A 19,501-nucleotide genomic window follows, 5' to 3' on the forward strand; every position below is an offset into this window, starting at 1 on the left:
AGGGTCATGTGTTTGTTGGAAGGAGCAATGTATAAATGTATAGACAAACACAAAGGATGGAGTCAATGGCGTAACTATAGAGGGTGCAGGGGGTGCTATGGGGCCCAGTGGCTTAGGGGGCTCGACAGCCCAGCAAGCATCCCCCTGCACCCTCTGTAGCTGGTGCAACTGGAAATGCTGGTCTCTGAAGTGATCAGAGACTAAAGACACCTCTGATTGCTTCAGAGGCCAGCATTCCCAGTGATGCAGTGCGTGGGTGTGCGGGTGACTATGATGTCACCTGCATCACCCGACATGTGAGGAGCCTGCATGCCTGCTGGATCTAGTCAGATCCAGTCAGCGGCAGGCACAGACACCGGAGTGAAGCTGGAGCGCTGACAAGCGTGAAGACAGGTAAGTACTACACAGCGGTCTGGGCACAGCATAAGGGGCATTACCGGGGGGGGCACAGCATAGTGGGCATTACCGGGGGGCACAGCATAAGGGGCATTACCTCGGGGCACAGCATAAGGGGCATTATTGGGGGCACTGTATAAAGGGCACTACTGGGGGCATTGCATAAGGGGCACTACTACAGGGGCTATTGCATAATGAGCACAACTACAGGGGCACTGTATAGGTAGACCTTTGTGGGCCCCGTGAACGTTCTGCCCCCATACCACTGGTTACGTCCCTGGGTGGAGTGTGTGTGTTGTGTGGGGAGCTTAAAGCTTTCTGAAATCCACCTGTCTATGGGGGGAAATGTATCACATTTTCTAAAGAAAAAATGCAACCAATGCACTTCTAGATTTAATTTATCTAGCACCTTCTATCAAATGATCGAAGCTGATTGGTTGCTATGGGCAACTTCTCTTTTTCTCTTTAGAAGGTTTAATACATTTCACCCTAGGGGTGGGATGCAGCAAATGAAAAATGCGATAAAATCCCCGTTTACCACATTTTCCGTATGCATCGTTGCCCTGTCCGCCGGGCTGCAATGCGGAGGGTAACGCCAGATATTGCTGGCGTTACCCTATAGAAGCCTATGGGCTTCTACCGCATTGCGCTGCTATGAGGGATCCGATTGGATCCCTCTCAGCATGTCCCGCGGCCACCACGTCACTTTGCTCATGCGCAGATGGACTCCCGGGTCATAAACCCGGAAGTCCACTGTGCAGGAGAGATCGCAAAGGACAGCTCTTATTGGAAGAGCTGTCCTTTGCTGCACAGATCGCATATGTTAGTGCATATGCGGTCTGTACAATTGAGATGTCCGGCGGTAAGTATTACTGCATCCCGCCCCAGGTCATACAGTAAATGTTTTTTTTTTCTAACATGAAGGTTAACATTTGTACATCACTACAGCAGCTCTCCAGTGATGCACTGCATCCATGGGCGTGACTACCATAGGTGCAAGGGGTGCAGCTGCTACAGGGCACAGAGCTGAGGGGGGCCCATCTTCATTGTCAAAGTTACATGTGTTTATATACATTTTTCACCATTGGGGGTACATGAGGGACCCTTACAAACTTTTGCTATGGGGCCTTTAAATACCTAATTACACCCCTGACTACATGCCTTCTCTCTTAAGACATACATCCACAAACAGGAAGTGCCCCGCGGTGTGTGGCAGAAACACATGGCGAGTTACATTGTGCAAGACTGTATATGTTCAAGTACAATCTCTCACCTCTTTATAAACACATTTTTTTTAATTAAATTAAGCTTTCTTCTAAAGGATCCATAGGGTCCACAGGAACTACCTTGGGGTATGTGGTTTGGAGGAAACCTGGCACCATGCAGTCAACGTTTTCTGGTCCCACGATGGACTGGGTCCTCCCCCATATATACCCCGCATCCGGCCACAGGTCCTCAGTTTCGTTTGGTGCGTCAGGAGATGCACCAATAGAATAGGCAGGACTGCTTAAGCAAGTTGTTTTTTTTTTTAGATAGCAGCAGGGCGTCCTGTTAGACAACGGTGCTGTGACCCAATCTACCCCTGCCGGCGCTGCAACACCACTAACCTGTGTGGTCTGGTGATTTTGACAGGGTCGCAGCAGAGCTTTCTAGTCGTGATGCCGCGGCTTGGACTGCAACTGGAGGTCACGGGGAAGTCAGCTAAGAGCGAGGCAGTTCTTACTTCCAGCGTGGGAGATGTTGGAAGCTGCTGCAGTGAGGGCCCGGTTCTGTCCGCTCCCAAACGAGACCACAGGGGCCATATCGCCTGGCGCTGGGAACGAGCTTCAGACGCATTTTGTTGCCGGGAGGCCAGCATTCCCAATTGGTTGTGCAGCATAGGGTAGGTAAGCTCTCACCCCGGCAGCCCCTCCCCCAACTCAGACGCCGGGTTATGGAAGTGTCGCGCATCCTTGTCGCTTCGCCCACCTCTGTATATGAAACGCTCACTTACCACTTTTCAGTGCTCTGTGGAAGCAGTTTGGTCTCAGGAGGTGTTGAGATCTCCCTGTATACCTCTCCCCCGGGGGCCAGGTATATAACGCTCTATATCCTACCAGTCAACACTGTTAGTGTCTTGAGTAGTTGATTCAGAGCCCAGTTGCAATTAAAGGTTGTATCTGCATTGTATATTACTTCGTGCTAGCGCTGCTGTGTTTGTTATACTGTCTGTTTCAAACTGTCAGTTATTTCGATCACTGTTTTTTTCCTCATCCCCCTGTACAGGTGGTGGAGTAAAATCCAAAAGAGTCACATTTACATTACTTTATACCTTTGCACCTTAATGTCTAATGCCGCGTATCCACTAGCTGATATTAATGAGCGATTGCACGATTATACATCATTAATCGTGCACTATAATGTTGGAAATGACCAGCGATGCATGCTCCCGCTGGTCGTTTCCGACATCAATCATCGACTGAACATGCCTGTTAATCTGCCGATAATGTCAGATTGGCCATGTTCAGGGATGATGGAGGGTGCCTACACTGAACGACTAATCGTTCAGTGTAGGCACTGCAGAGGATGGGGTACGATTACGATGTCGTAATCGTACTGTCTTTTCCTAGTCACCTAGTGGATGTGTGGCTTAAGGCCAAAGGGAAACATGAGGCTGAGGCCCCAGTGCTGGTGTCATGTAAATCCTGTCAGGCAGGCCTGTCACCTCAGGACTTCATGCAGGATGGTGTGTGCTCTTTGTGGTAAAGTACCATCACACCAATCCAGTGTGCCAGCTCCTGCGCAAGGATCACCATGGGTGTCCTCTTTGTCACATTTTTACATTGCATTGTTGCCTTTATGTATGCTAAGCGTAAAGGGAAACAGGAGTTCATGCAGGTTTTATTTATGACTGTCGGTTATAACTATCACTGCTATTGCTCCATGTAACCCTCAAACTACCAGGTTTTGGGGCTTATATTGTACTTCACATTTACTTATGAAGACTGAGCTGCCCCCCCTCCCACTCTCCTAATTAATTGGAGATGCTCAGCTGCAATTGAGTGTTTGCTGAGGGGAGATTGGGCTTGCCCCCTCTGAGGATACCTTTCTCCAAGGTATATAGCACTGGAATCCTACCAACTCTTTTTAAAGCTTCTATAAGTTGATTCAGTGCCGATTTGTAAGTATATTTGTATGCATTGCACCTACAGTACATCCTACCAAAGTGATTGTGATTTAGTGCCATTTGCAAATATATTTATATGCATGTAGATCCTACCAAACTTGTGTGTTTAGGTAGTTGATTTTAATGCCCTTTTGCAAATGTATTATATGTAGTTTGTTTTCTTTTGTTTTTTTTCATAAGCCCCCTATTACCTGGTGTATTGGGGTTAGAAAGTACTTCACACTTATTTTTATCTGTGCAGGTGGTCACATTGCATTGTTAACCCTGCACTTGTGGTAGGTTACTTACAAATATTTCCATGTCTCAGGACAAAGATAGACAGGAGACTGTTGTTCCTGTGCTGGTTTCATGCAAATCCTGTGCAGTAGGCCTCTCAGATTTCATACAGGAGGGACTGTGTTGTGATTGTTATACACCACAACAGTCTATCTTGCCAGCACCTGTTCAGGGGTCACCTTGATGTCGTCCTGGTCTCAGGTTATGGCGCAGTTAGTGGACTGATCATCAGTCCCACACTGCCTCCCACTTGGTTTTTTCCACACTGGTTACAGCCTGCTATGTTTCCTCTTCCCATACATCCTTCCTGGAGGGAGGCTTAGGTCAACTCAATTCAGAATCTGGCTTTTAGCATCTACCTATCAGCAGATGTTACAGGTGAATAAGACATCAGCCATCTAAGCATATAAATGGACTGTACCATATTCTCAGTCCACCCTGCTTTCAGGTTGTGATATATTATCTGTGGAGGCTGAGGATACACAGGTTTTTCCCTCTGGTCCTATCTCGGGGAAGATGAGCTTCATTCATTAGTGGATGTTCCTCTCTAGCAGGGGCGGTTAATTCAATCCTCATTATAGAAGATGAAGTACTGGTTCCTACAGCCTAATAAACCAGGTGTTCAGACACCAGAAGGTGATTTAGGCTGGATTACCTCAATCTGAACAGCTCACTGATTTTATGGGGGAAGCATGGAACACTCCAGATAAACTGTTCCAGATTCCAAGGTCACTAGTGTTTTTTTTTTTGCCCTCTCCCACAGGGGATTCTTACGTAACACTTTCCTAAGGGGTTACTCCCCAAAAGGTTGTTTGCAAAACTCCCCCATCATATTATATCTAGACCCTTGCCCCTCTAGTAGACCATTCATGCCCTGCTAAATTTGGGGGTGATAATCCCGGTTTATTTTGCTAACATGAAAGGAGTAATTACTCAGATTTGTTTTTGATTTAGAAGCTAAATGGGTCTCTTTGCTCTATTCTGAATCAGAAATCTTTCAACAGGCAAGTTCGATATGGAGACCCTACGGTCAATTATGCTGGCATTTAGAACCTGGGAATTCATGGATACAGGATGCATATCTGCATATACCTATTGCCCAAGGGTTTCTGAGTTTTAATGTTTGTCAGCAACATTACCATTGCCCTTTGATAATGGCAACCATGACTGCTCATCTCAGACGACAAGGAGTCAGGATACTGCCATACTTGTATGACCTCCTGATACTGGCATACTAAGAATGTTTTACATCATCATCTCCAGCTGACAGTGGCCTGCCTAAAAGAGCACAATGGATTGTCAATTGGAAAAAGTTGTCCCTTTTTCCAAATCCGCAGATGATACATCTGGGAGTGTTCCTGGATTCTCGGGCACAGAGGATCTTTTTGCTAGTAGAAAAGACTTGAGCTCTGCATTTGCGGGTGCGCAAATTGCTCCACGATCGAAGAGTATCAGTCCAGTCAGTAATGCAAGCCCTGGGGTCCATGGCTTCCACCTTCAATATGGTGGAATATGCCCAGTTCCACTCCAGGCCCTTGCAGCTATTGATTCTGTCTCGTTGGAGCGGTCAGTATCAGTGGATAAAGTCTCACACGATCCTTCTCTCCCCAGAGGTTCGGCTCTCCCTGGCCTGGTGGCTTCAGACTGCTCATCTAAACAAAGGTCGCCCTCTGTGGAACCCAAGGTGAGTACTCCTCACCACGGACGACAATCTTCAAGGATGGGGCGTGGTGACCAGTTATTGCACTTTTCAGGTAAGGTGGACGCCTCAGGAAAGTCACCTACCCATAAATATTTTGGAACTCTGGACAACATACAGGGCGCTGGTTCTAGTACGAGATCTCCTTCAGGACAGGCCCATCTAGATTCAGTAAGACAATGCGACCGCGGTAGCCTACAGTACATCAACCATCAGGGAGGCACGCCATGCGGGAAGTGGCAAACATTCTGACTTGGACTTGTCATCTTCCGGCAATTTCTGCAATATTCATCCCAGGAGTACACAACTGGGAAGCAGACTTCCTCAGTTGTCAGGACATACATGCCGGAAAATGGGCTCTTCACCCGGATGTCTTCCAGCTCCTAGTGGACAAGTGGAGACTAACAGATGTAGATATCATGGCTTCAAGGCCCAGGTACAGGTCCAGGGCAAGAGAGCCCTCAGCTGCCTTCATGGATGCGCTGGCAGTGTGGCTGGGATTTCAGGTTAGCTAACCTGTTTCCTCCAATCTCTCTTCTACCAAGAATTCTCAGAAAATTCAATCAAGCGGACGGCAGGGTGATTCTAATAGCCCAAGCGCCATTGGTTCACCGACCTGATGTGTCTCTCCATAGATACTCTGCTCACACTTACTCTAGGGCTGGATCTGCTAGGGCAGGGTCACTGCCTACATCCGGACCTATCTCATCTGTCTTTGATGGCTTGGCTCTTGAGTCTTCCATCTTAAGAGCCAAAGGGTTTACAAACTCTGTGATTCATACAATAATTGCGGCAAGAAGGCCTTCCTTTGCCCGCATCTATTACAGAATTTGTCTTTACTTTTTTCTATGGTGTTCCCATAGAAAAGTTTATCCTAAAGTGTTTAGGGTCTCTTGAGTACAGGATTCTATGCTGTCAGTTGGGTTTCGGCGTAGAATCACTCCCTTGCTGGATGTTAAAACGTTTTTGCAAAATGTTCTCCATCTGCAGCCACCTTTTCCTCCGGTGGCACAGTGGGATTTATCTTTGGTTCTCAGGGTGCTACAGGGAACCTTTGAATACAGTGGACCTCAAGTGGTTGACAGCGAAGACTCTTTTTCTCCTCGCTATCTCCTCAGCTCGCAGAGTCACTGATTTGGCGGCACTCTCGTGTCGAGCCCCATATTTGATTTTCCCCAGGATAGAGCTGTCTTTCGTACACAGGCAAGCTACCTTCCAAAAGTGGTATCCCGTTTTCATATAAATAAAGAAAGATGTACTGGCTTTCAAGTCTTCAGGCCTTTCTGCTGTTGAAACTTCATTGGATGTGGTTCGAGCTCATCATATCTATGTAGATCGTACCAACTCAATCAGGAAATCAGATGCACTTTTTGTTTTGCATGGCTTCCACAAGCGGGATTGGCCAGCTAAGAAGTAGACTATGGCTCGGTGGCTGCGTATGACTATATCTCAAGTTTATATGAAGGCTGATCTCCCTGTTCCCAGCAGGGTGATGGCACATTCAGCTCAGTCCATGGGACCTTCCTGGGCGGTTAAACATGGCGCCTCAGCTGAACAGATGTACAAGGCAGCCACTTGGTCTTCCGTCCATACCTTTTATCAAATTCTGTGCATTTGATACTTTTGCTTCTCAGGATGCTTATTTGGGCGGCGGATCCTCCTGTCGGCTCAGTAGCGTCCCCACCCTTAAGGGTACTGCTTTAGAACATCCCTAAGGTTGTTCCTGTGGACCCTATGGCTCCTGAAGAAGAAAATAAGCATTATGGTATAACATACCTATTGATAACTCTTTATGTTTGAGGTCCATAGGGCCACAGGGCACCCTCCCCAATGGACCATGGCTTCAGTTGGATCTGCTTCTCCTTAACACTGATGGGGGAGGACCCAGGGCATCCTGGGTCCAGATAACATTAACCGTTTGGTGCCTGGTTTCCTCCAAACCACATAAACCCAAGGTAGTTCCTGTGGAACCTATGGACCTCGAATAAAAAGAGTTATCAAAGGTATGTTATACCATAACTCTTATTTTTTGTTGTCCCTGTAAATACTGCTCTATTTAATAAATCCAGAGAGTTAGGAGATCTCAGTATTTTTGGGTTACTGGTGTCCCTTTTTGCCTGTATGAAACTCTTTATCACATTTTTTCAAGTGTATCTAGAAATACACTTTTTTATTAAGCCTCAACAGGAAGACATAAAATGACTCCCATTATAAAAGTGTGGGATGAGAACCAAATACACTTCTACGCTCCATAGTATTGTTTCAATAACTTTGCTGTGAAAATAAAATCTCATATTCGCACTGCTCCATGTGAGAATCCCAGGTAGGAGAGTAGTTTGTTTATCTCCACAGACTGACTGGTCTGCCCAGTCAGGTAGCCTGGTGTCAGTTCTATACCATGGTGCCTAACCCTAACTCCCCCCCCAAGTGCCTAAACCTAACCCCCCCTTCCCCGCAGCCTAACACTAACCCTCCCGAGGTGCTGCCTAACCCTAAGTCCCCCCCGGGAGCCCCTAACATACCCCTCCCCCCGCGCGGCCGTCCGCGCCCGGCTTACCTTCGATCGGTATGCCGGGTGTTGGGCTCCCGGCGTAGTTCTAATGACAGGCGTCAGGATTTCAATGCCTGTCATTAGTACCTTGCCGGGATTTGACAGTTGGGAAGCCGGCGGTCGGCATTGTGACCGCCGGCTTCCTGACTGCATCCCGTATGAAAAGAGGAGGAGGCCAGTGTGCAAACCTATGCCAAATAGCACTGTTTAGCGGTTCAGGAACTTTGCTAATTCATTTTGCATCTTAATTCACTAATGGTGTGCCAAGCACTGTGTTTAGGATTACTATTTTTTGTTGCAAAGTAATTGGTATAGCAGGTTAAGTATAACTACGGCCTGATTCTGAGGGTGGAGTAAAGTAAAAAAGAGCAAGTAACTGTAACTCTGCACCTGGACAAACCATGTTGTACTGCAGATGGGGCAGATTTACAATGTGCAGAGAGATTTAGATTCTGACTAGGTCGTGTCCAAACCCAAATCTAAATTGCAGTGTAAGAATAAATCTGCCCAGTGTTTGTGGGCTACATGCAAAACGAAAAATATCTTTCACCTCTTGCATTGCTGCATGGTCTGTCCAGGTACACAGCTTTTTGTCTTTTTCTCCCACCTCTGTGTGTGACTGAAATCACTCTTATATGCATCCTTATGTTTAATCTGCTACTTTATACCAATTCCTTTGAGACAACAAATACTAATCCTAAGTATATACTAAACTATTTACAATTTAGTAAACTATTAGTGAATTAAGACCAAAATGTGGGAAATAGTACTCAAGCATTGGAATTGCTATCTATCCTTTTTTGCCCCATACGGCACAAGATGCCTGAGGTGACTTAGATGCTCCACCATGGGCAGCAGTTCCCAAACGTATGTATTTGTTCCTGAAATTTGTGTCTTATGCCGTATATAAATTCAATTATAGGGGTCAATTCAATTAACTGTAAGGGGAGTGAGTTGCTGTTGTAATGGCGTGGAAATGCCACCACGCAGTCCAAGCTCACCCCAGCCTCATGGATATTTGTACAAAAATCTGCGAGTTCTGAGATATATGTGTGACATATAGCCACACTTACTTGCCCGGACTCACAGCTAATTGAATGGATCGCAGATCAAGCATACGGTTGTGTAGGGCGAGGCGTGGTGCAGCTCACTCGTATCCAATCCCGTGTTTTGCCTTTTTACCCAGATTAGCAACTGAATAGCACACAGAAGCTACATTAAATGCCCGCAGCTGTAGTCAGGGTACCTGTGCATTGAACTTTTGTTGCATTAGTGATTGCGAATAAGATGCATACAGTAGTAGTTTGTGAAAGGTCTCTGGGAGGATGTTTGGTGTATTTAAGTCACAATGCCCGTTGTACATCTGGAACGAGAGTACGATTCTTAGATACAAAGAGTTAATCAAGCCACACTATTAATGTATGTTAAAAAAGACATTTATTACAAAGTAAAGGAAAGAATACTTAACTTGCTTTTAGATCTACATAAACATAGATGGCTTCATTCTTCCCAAGAGTCTCTTCCTTCAACACCTTGGAGCTAGGATCTCATGCATCAAGCATAGACAGAAGGCTATCTGTATACTGACAGGTTACCTCTTATATAAGAAGGCAACGTATGCATAAGCATTTAACAAGTACAAAGGTCATTTGGAAATATTAAGTAAAAGAAAGAGGAAAGAACAGACAGTAGGGGTCATTGCTGCCTCAAATATGAAAGTTGGACATGTTGTAGACATAGGACTATTTATGACGTGTACTCAGTTAAACTGAAGGTAAGATACTATTGACGGATGCTTACAAATGTATGGCCACATCTCTGGACACAATAAGACACTATTGCTAGAGGCTTAGTAATGTCTGGCCACAATGGGACACTGGGCCTGATTCAGAGCCGGACGCTATTTGCCCTCGCTCCTTCTGAAAAAGGGGCCGGCTATTTAAATTGAGAGCTCGCTCTTTGCGGTCTGTTGACGTCTCTATGTCTAAGCGAGCAAACGAAACATACGCTCGCTATTTTGTAAAGACGCCCCCTGGCCGTTCGCATCCTACGTCATCTCCGCTATTTATTTGATTAATCGAGTACATCGAAAGGCGTCTGAACTGCTCGCAGTGCTTGTGGTAGGATTTTCCTACCACAATCATGCGAACAGTTCAGGCTAAGAAACAACCAAGTGACATGGTCGATGAAGCTGCTTTGTTAATTATGCACACCCTTAAAACGCCCGTTTTGACCGTTTGGCACGCCTGCGTTCGGATCTCCACTCCCCATTTTCAAGCACCTTCCCCTGTTACCACCCTCAAACGCCTCATCCTGTCACTCAAATTAGCAGGCACTCGCTATTTTGCGAGCGCTTGATTTCCAATCGCACTGACTGGTTGGCGCATGCGCATTACGACCCATATGCATGCGCAGATGTGTGAACATCGCTCGGAGCGAACGAGCGGCCGCTTACGAGCGACTCTGAATCAGGCCCACTATTTGCTCTTGGGATTAAACAGTGAACTTTGGGCATTGCTAACCTTTCCTGACACAGCCACTTATATTGCACATAAATGAACTGCTGAACACAGATGTATATAACTAAAAACACTACCTAATGTCTTACACAGATATACCCAGATATCTATTACCTTTATACATTTATAAAATCACACAACAATATGGCTTCCAGCAACCATATTTGGTATCCCTACCACATACATCAAAGGAGCTATTTGGCAAAATTTAAGGATAGGTGTATGTGGACACATCTGAAAATGAGCTATACTGCAAAAGTACAACTGAAAAGTGTCCTTTCACAGTATAAACTAAGGCCCTATCTCTAGCGCCTCTGAGGGGGGGGCAAAACTGGAGAGAGAATGACTCTGGACCCACCAGAAAATGCCCCTTGTATATTCTCTGACGCAAAGAACCTATTTTAGAAGCATGCATTTTCTAATAGTGTTGTTTATCACCTTTTATGTTTTAGCCATGATAAATCTAAATATTATTGCCATATGTCATGTATATAAGAAATTATGGGGCTATTTACTAAGCAGTGTTAGGAGACAGAGTGAAAAGTGATAAGGTGCCAGCCAATGAGCTCCCAACTGTCATTTTTCAAACACAGCCTGCGAGATGACAGTTGGGAGCTGATTGGCTGGCACCTTATCACTTTCTTATGACTTTTCACTCTGTCGCCTAACACTGCTTAGTAAATAGACTCCTATTTGTTGGGTCAATTTATCACTATTTTCAAGCAGGGAAACGGGCTCCGATAAGAGCCCATGCTTGCAAAGGATAAAAACTAAAGGAATGGTTTAGGCAATTACTTTACCTTCAGTTTCAGAACTGGCAGAGCTGCTATGCATGTGCAGGCAATCATTACAGAATAAATTTGGCATTTGATATATTTGCCAATTTTGCAATCCCCATAGAAACCTATGCGTACTGGTTTTACAAATTAATTTATAGGGATAGCATGCTTGCTAGTTTACAGATATTTCCTTCCTCATCTCTTACTCCCTGCATTATGAGTTGCATTACACAGGGAGCATGAAAGCCGTCTGTCCCTGTGTGACTCGTCCGCGCCGTGGATCTTTTTTGCATATCATTTTAATCAGCAAAGTCTGCTTGTGCATCTAAGGCTGGGTACACACGTAAATATTTTCTGTCCAACCATCCAACTAGTTGATTGGTTGGAATGAAAATCTGGTAAGGTATGAAAGCAAATGACAGTCAGCAATTTGCTCCCAAATGCCAGAAAACAGATGAAAATGGACGTTTAGACAAGTTTGTTAAATGTTTGATCTAACAATTTGTTCAAACAACAGTTTTTGTCCATTTTCCGGCATTTGGGAGCAAATTGCTGACTGTCATTTGCTTTCATACCTTACCAGATTTTCATTCCAACCAATTAACTAGTTGGATGGTTGGACAGAAAATTTTTACGTGTGTACCCAGCTTAAGACACACAAAAAGACACTCTGCATAAGTAAACTCACACAGGACTAGGTACGACTAGAAGGGATGTTTAACGCAACTGCAGCAACAATGACGAAGGACACATCTGCACCTACACTATAGGTATCCTTATTTGCTAGTGGAGCATACCCCTTAGCACTCATATTATGTATGATCTCATCTAGGCAATTTGTTGGTTAAGTAAACCACCTTATTGTCAAAACACAACACCACATTATAACAATTTATGGGAACAAGTACCAGTGAGTCACCATACCAAACCTACCATATAACCTTGTCTCAAAGGAGCTATGGTCACCGCTCACACATTGCACTGTCCTGGCAGTTAATCCACTATCTTCTTTTCCTCTACCCGCTTGGTAGAGGCCCAGTACAATGACCCCTGATTCTGGTAAACTGACAAAGTGGACAAGCCCATGTAGACTTCTGCAATGCAAGCAATCTGTGAGATCAACCCATAAGTCCAATAGAGTCGTCATCATAACTGTCTAGTTGAGAGCTAATGTTGGAGTGGCAGTGCCACCTTTTATGCCCATCTTCATACCAGCGGTGGTGTGGATTCAGCCATAGCAAGTTCTACATATGCCCTGGCCTAGACTGTATGTCAGAGGAATTAACCTCTAGTCCTCAAGAAATGCAAGGTACCCTGCAATGAGCGACACTTGGCACTCTTGCTGGACAGAAGATGAGCATATTGTACAGGCACAATCTGTAAAATAAGCTTAATCCACATTAAACCTTAGACCAGTTGTTTCCAAACTGGGTGCTGTGGCCCCCTGGGGTGCAGCAGGGTACATTCAGGGGTGCCGCAAGCTGGTGGGTCAGTACAAAATCACATTTTATAGTCAGTGTTATGGGCAATATAACATATGTGGACAATTAGAACCACAAGCCTGTCCACCACCAATAGCTGAACATAAACATGACATGTAAGCACAATTTACTTAATTTAATAATTTTTGGCCTAGGGGTGCTGTAAAAAATGCTAATACTCTAGGGTGCTTGGATTCACAATTCTTTGGGAACCATTGCCCTAGACAAGGTTAACCAATCCCTAGAGTATGTAACCCTATTGTTTTTTTTAATTCTAAACAGACCAGCAATTACTATACAGTGTGGCAGATGATTAGTGAAGGAGGTCTTATGCTAACAATTGGCACAACTACTTGGGTACCTTAGCTGAGTGCTCTACCACTCATAAGTGACAGTAGTTCTTTTAGAGGGGTTGGGTATGAAATACCGACGCCGGAAGCCTGACTGTTGAAAATCTCGGCTGATAGGCACCCTGGGATTCCGGTGTCGGGATATCGGCGGCCGGATTTCCATCCTCCGGCATCCTGACTACATCCCCTTTTAGAGAGCATGATACACTACCCATTGGTAGATACCTGATGATATTTAAGTTGTAACATGAAAAGCAATTTATAGTATATACAGTCAGGTGCATAAATATTGGGACATTGACAGAATTTTCATATTTTGGCCTCTATTCACCACCACCATGGCTTTGAAACGAAACAAACAAGATGTGCTTTAACTGCAGACTTTCAGATTTAATTTGAGGGTAATTACATCCAAATCAGGTGAACGGTGTAGAAATTACAACGGTTTCTATATGTGCCTCCCACTTTTTAAGGGGCCAAAAGTAATGGGACTATCAACTCAAAAGCTATTTCATGGACAGGTGTGGGCTATTCCCTCGTTATTTCATTATCAATTAAGCAGGTAAAAGGTCTGGAGTTAATTCTAGGTGTGACATTTGCATTTGGAATCAGTTGCTCTCGACTCTCAATATGAGATCAAAGAGCTGTCACTATCAGTGAAGCAAGCCATCATTAGGCTGAAAATCAAAACAAACCCATCAGAGAGATAGCAAAAACATTAGGTGTGGCCAAATCAACTGTTTGGAACATTCTTAAAAAGAAAGAACACACTGGACAGCTCAGCAACACCAAAAGACCCGGAAGACCACGGAAAACAACTGTGGTGGATGACAGAAGAATTATTTCCCTGGTGAAGAAAAACCCCTTCACAACAGTTGGCCAAATAAAGAACACTCTCCAGGAGGTACGTGTATATGTGTCAAAGTCAGCAAACAAGAGAAGACTTCACAAGAGTGAATATAGAGGGTTCACTACAAGATATATACCATTGGTGAGCCTCAAAAACAGGAAGACCAGATTAGAGTTTGCCAAACAACATCTAAAAAAGCCGTTACAGTTCTGGAACAACATCCTATGGACAGATGAGACAGCAACTGATTCCAAATCCAAATGTCACCTGACTGTATGTCTACAGTGACTAACTAATCAAAGGATCTCAGGATCCACCTAGTTACTGGCAATAGTCAGGGCAAAAAATCCATATAAAAATAATTATTATACCACATAAGGACATCTAATCTTCACATAAGTATGACGGACTCAATTAGACAAAAGATATCACTAATTATATCCCCAGAGGTAACAGCACTCTAGGAGGTCGGCAAGTGACAAAACCCTTATACTACACATATAAACATACTACCAAACATATATTTAATCTAATGAAAGATGACAAAATATAGAATTAAAATAGTTCAACTAACATGAATATACTTAAATAGTGCAAACTATTAATAGAGAGAAACTCAATTATATATAAAAGACAGTGTATTAAAAATAACATTATGTAGAGGAGAAAATCCTCAACATATATACCAGTGGAGTACTGTATATAATAGAAAATGGCCACGAAAAAAATCATCCCCTTTTAGAGAGCATGATACACTACCTATTGGTAGATACCTGATGATATTTAAGTTGTAACATGAAAATCAATTTATAATATATATATACATGTGTTTTATATATATATATATATATATATATATATATATATATATATATATATATGTGTGTGTGCATATATATATATATATATATATATATTATATGTATGTGTAATATGTGTTATATATGTATGTGTAATATGTGTTATATGTATATATATATACATGTATGTGTAATATATATGTGTATACTATATATATATATATATATTTTTTTTTTTTTGTGTGTGTAATATATATGTGTAAAAAATCTATAATTTAGATAAGCATTTGGGTAGTAAACAGATGTATAGTACATTAGGAAATGTATCAAATAGGTTTATTATAATATAGGGAAACCAACAAAATCTAGTTCCATTAGTTGAGCATCAGTGGGTCTGATATATTCGGCAATTTGTGTTACATTGGGAAATAGGAACGTACTGAATAACAATAGTCTCAACGAAAATAACACAAGGAGGGCTGGGGTAAGGTACTGGTCGCTGGTAAAAAGTCTCTCCCCTTTATGTGTAAGTTCACTGTGTGACAAGCTCAGGTAAGTATCATGTGAAGCGGCTTCGCTGTGGAGGAGGATGAGTAATCTTGATTGTAAAATGAAGATCATCCTAAATGCTCTACAGCAGCCCAGGGGACCTTTCTGAACATGCAGCGCTCTCAGCTGGATAACAGGGTTAGGAGCCCTTCAGTGGCTTGTCAGGGCTCCAGGTACGCTGTATGACAACAGCCAGTGGGTCAGGGTCAGATTGACTCACCGAGTTTCAACCGACTCTGCAGCAGCAGCATATACCAGTATACCATATACCAGCATATACCATTTGCTGTGATTCAGCCATCACCAGCGGGTGCCATCTGAGCTCTCTGTACCGGGGGTCCCTGGGATAGGGGCTCAGGTCCCAGCTCACAGTCCATCAGCAGCAGTGAGTGTGCCATTTCTTGCTGCAGCGTAGGCTGAACGGGATCGGGCGGGAGCCTTCCTGTCCCCTATTGTGAGTGGTAGCGGGGCTCCCAGGACAAAGTTGATCAATGCAGGAGCGGTTGCACTGCTGCTGTGCTACAGTGGAAGATTGGCAGTCAAACTCTGATCACTCTGATGTTCATGCTGTAGATGGAGGAGCCCGGAGGCGGGTGTCTCCATTGTCTCTGGGGGTTTCGCACCTGCTTCACCCTGCTTAAGCCACAATTGGGTCTTGTTGCTGATTCAGCTACTGGTGAAATCATTTGTCAAAGCGACTAGAATTGTAAAACAATATCTAAAAATACACACAAATACTGATATCTGGATCTCTACCGTACCTACTAGATAGTCCTTATAACCTCAATGCTATCATATTGCAGTATTATGTCTTATACGTTGATCACACCAACAGTGGCTAAATTGAGTTAGGTCTGTATTCATAATAATAATTTTTTTTCTAATTAATAAAATGTCGGGAATATGTTTAATTAAAAAGTTAAGGGTGTTACATAGTTCAAATGTTCTGTTACAGAATATATCCTCTTAAATGATCGGATATTCATGACAATTATTGGACATTGGGGGGCCTATTCATCAACACTAAATTAATGTTTTTAAAGACATTTTCCTTAAATAACGTTATTTTAGTATTCATGAAGTATCTTAACGCAGGAGATATTACTGATATCTCCTGGTTAAGTTCCCCTGCGTTAATTTCCACACTCCCCATACATTAGTATGGGGATATGGAAATTATGGTATTCATCAAATTCCGAAAATGATGTATTTTCGGAATTTGATGGAGGTGCTATCCGCCACTGTGAGGTGGCGAATAGCTGGTGAAACTTACCTGTGTCAGCGTGTGCAAGTCCCCCGGTGTCTCCCTCCGGCGCTCTGGTGCGTCCTCTGGCTCCGGAGGCTGGTCGGACACGTGGTCTCCCAGCAGAACACAATAAAGAGTAGAAAAAAAAAACTTTTTTTTTTTCTAATCTGTACTGTGGTGTGCTGGGAGACCATGTGTCAGACCAGCAGGACGGAGCCGGAGGCTGCTGTCGGACAGGTAAGTGCAGGACAGGGGGGGGGGAGAGGTGAGCGGTGGGGGTTGGGGGGGGGTACACAATATTACCGCAGCTCTAAATAGTGCTGCGCATGCGCTGGGTTTACGAATGTAACAACGCATGCGCAGCACTGATTCCAGCTGCGGTAAGTTAATGTAGAGAGGGAAAACTATCTATTTCCCGAAAAGCTGTCATCGCAGAAATTACTGCTTTTCGGAATAGATAGTTATGGAGAGGAGGAATTATGAATTCCTCCGGTAATTAGATAGAACTCCATTTTTATGTGTTAATGAATAGACCCCTGGGTATTTATTACATTTTGGAGGGAGATAAAATTGTGAGAGATAATTTACCAACCAATTAGCTTCTAATTGTTATTTTTCAAACACAGCCTGTAAAATGCAAGTTAGATGTTGATTGTTTGGTACGTTATCGCTCACAATTTTATCTCTCTCCAAGCTTTGATAAATACTCCACTAATTGTCTATAGCTCAGCACTAACAGCAGAGTGGGCCTGTTATTATGATACCTGCTAATTCTTAGTTTACTCATGTTCTCCTTTGTTTATTCCAAGGTATTTTTTATAGTTACAGACAGGAGATCTTCTCTGCAAAGGAAAAATACAATACTATATTTTATTTAAATTTTATTCCATATTTTATTAAATATTTTCTGTGACATTTGCAAATACTGTATAGTTACAAATGTCACTGGAAACTTTTATATAATATGACTTATATATTTGGATTTAATGACTGCTATAGGTGGATAAAAAGTATTACCGGAACTTGAAATAATAATTAATTTAAATATTTACATACTGGCTGAAAAAATAAATGGTAAATGCTTGCATTAATTCAGTGCAGTTTATATGCATTTTTACATGTAATAAAAACCACGCATTGCAAGTGTAGCATTAAGGATAAAACTAAATTATGGCTACATCTTTATAATTTAAGAAATGGATGCCTCCTTATCATAAATATAAACCGGTATTTGCTTTATATTATAAAGCTGTAAATGAATGAATACACCAATCAATAACATATTAATATAAAATATTTGTAATCATTGGTAAATAATTTATCAGAGATTCAGAGTACACTGCTCATGAGAGCTTATAGTCTAGTGGGAGAGAACAAAGGTAGACGGGAGGAGTTGGAGTGACAGGGGTAAATGGGTGGAGTGTTGGCAGATACATAAGGTGGACCAAAGCTAGGCATTGGTGAAGAGGTTTTTTTGATAGCAGTGAACTTCAAAGAAGAGCAATTTATGAAGTTCCACAGATCAAAGCAGCACGTGAGGTTGTAAATATAGGGGAGGAGAGACCTAGATCAGAGTAAGATCAGAGAGGGCAAGAAGGGTAGTGTATAAGGGATGAGCTAGTGAGGGCTTCGAAAGCGAGGATGAGAAGTTTGAATTGGATACAGGTGGAGATGGAGAACCAGTGGAGGAGTTTACACAGTGGTGTAGTGGAGGTGGAGAGGCAAAAATAAATATTGAATTTGCTGCAGTATTTAGGATAGATTTTAAGGGGGAGTAGCAAGTAGTAGTGAAGGCCAACTAGCAGGAGATTGCATTAAATCAGGATTTTGATGACATTTTGTAACAGGAACCGGCGTATTTTGACAATATTGCAAAAGAGGTGGTGGTAGGACAGGGAGAGGAATGTTTTATTTTGGAGGGGGCTGATACAGATGAGTGTGATACCGAAGCACCTGGTTTGGCGAACAGGTTAGAGTGAGAAATTGTCAAGTGTGAATGGAACTAGTGGAAGAGTAGTAACTCTTGGTCTTGTGTGGTAAGGTAGGTTTACCAGGGAGGTGATGAGTTTATGTTTGTCCATGTTAAGTTTGAGGTAGCACTGAGACATTTAGGTGGACATGACAGAGAGGCAGTTAGAAATGTGAGATAGAAAAAGCAGGAGGAAGGTCAGGCAATGAGATGTATATTTGTGTGTCATCCATGTAAATGTAGTATTTTAGACCAAAAGCAGTGTATGCATTCACCAAGAGAATAAGTTTATAGAGAGAAGAGCAGGGGCCCAGAACAGAGCCTTGCGGAACCCTAAAAGAGGGAGTAGAGGGGAGGATGAGGGGTCTATTTACTAAGCAGTGTTAGGAGACAGAGTGAAAAGTGATAAGGAAGTGATAAGGTGCCAACCAATCAGCTCCCCACTGTAATTTTTCAAACACAGCCTGTGAGATGGCAGGTGGGAGCTGATTGGCTGGCATCTTATCACTTCCTTATCACTTTTCACTCTGTCTCCTAACACTGCTTAGTAAATAGACCCCTGCAGGAGCTTTCAGAAAGGTAGGAACAGAACCAAGAGACTTTCACAGAGCTAATGGAAATTCAGGTCTTATTCCTTTATTTGGATGCTTTTTGTGCCTTCTGTTGCACATTTATAGGTATACTTCAAGCAATGTTGAAAACAACTTCAAATCCACAAATGAGCTACCTGTAATACAATGAGTTCCAATTTCCATGCACTCCGCATTATTTTGGAGAATAACATAAAAGTGTAATGTAAAAGAAAAGGTTAGTACAAAAATGTTAGGTGTTAAGAAAGGTGCTCTGTACAAATGTCACAATAAATCCTAA

At 43.1% G+C, this 19,501-nt stretch overlaps 1 protein-coding gene across 1 annotated transcript in view; it reads left to right on the forward strand.

Annotated features, from left to right (window-relative positions):
- The window catches only part of LOC148543160 (solute carrier family 22 member 3-like), a 397,488-nt gene that overhangs the window by 297,470 nt on the left and 80,517 nt on the right, over nt 1-19,501 (forward strand). The gene's annotated exons all lie outside the window — the stretch shown is intronic.

The sequence above is a fragment of the Taudactylus pleione genome, unplaced genomic scaffold (genome assembly GCF_031769625.1).
Source record: "Taudactylus pleione unplaced genomic scaffold, aTauple2 ptg000006l, whole genome shotgun sequence".
Taxonomy (NCBI): Eukaryota; Metazoa; Chordata; class Amphibia; order Anura; family Myobatrachidae; genus Taudactylus; species Taudactylus pleione.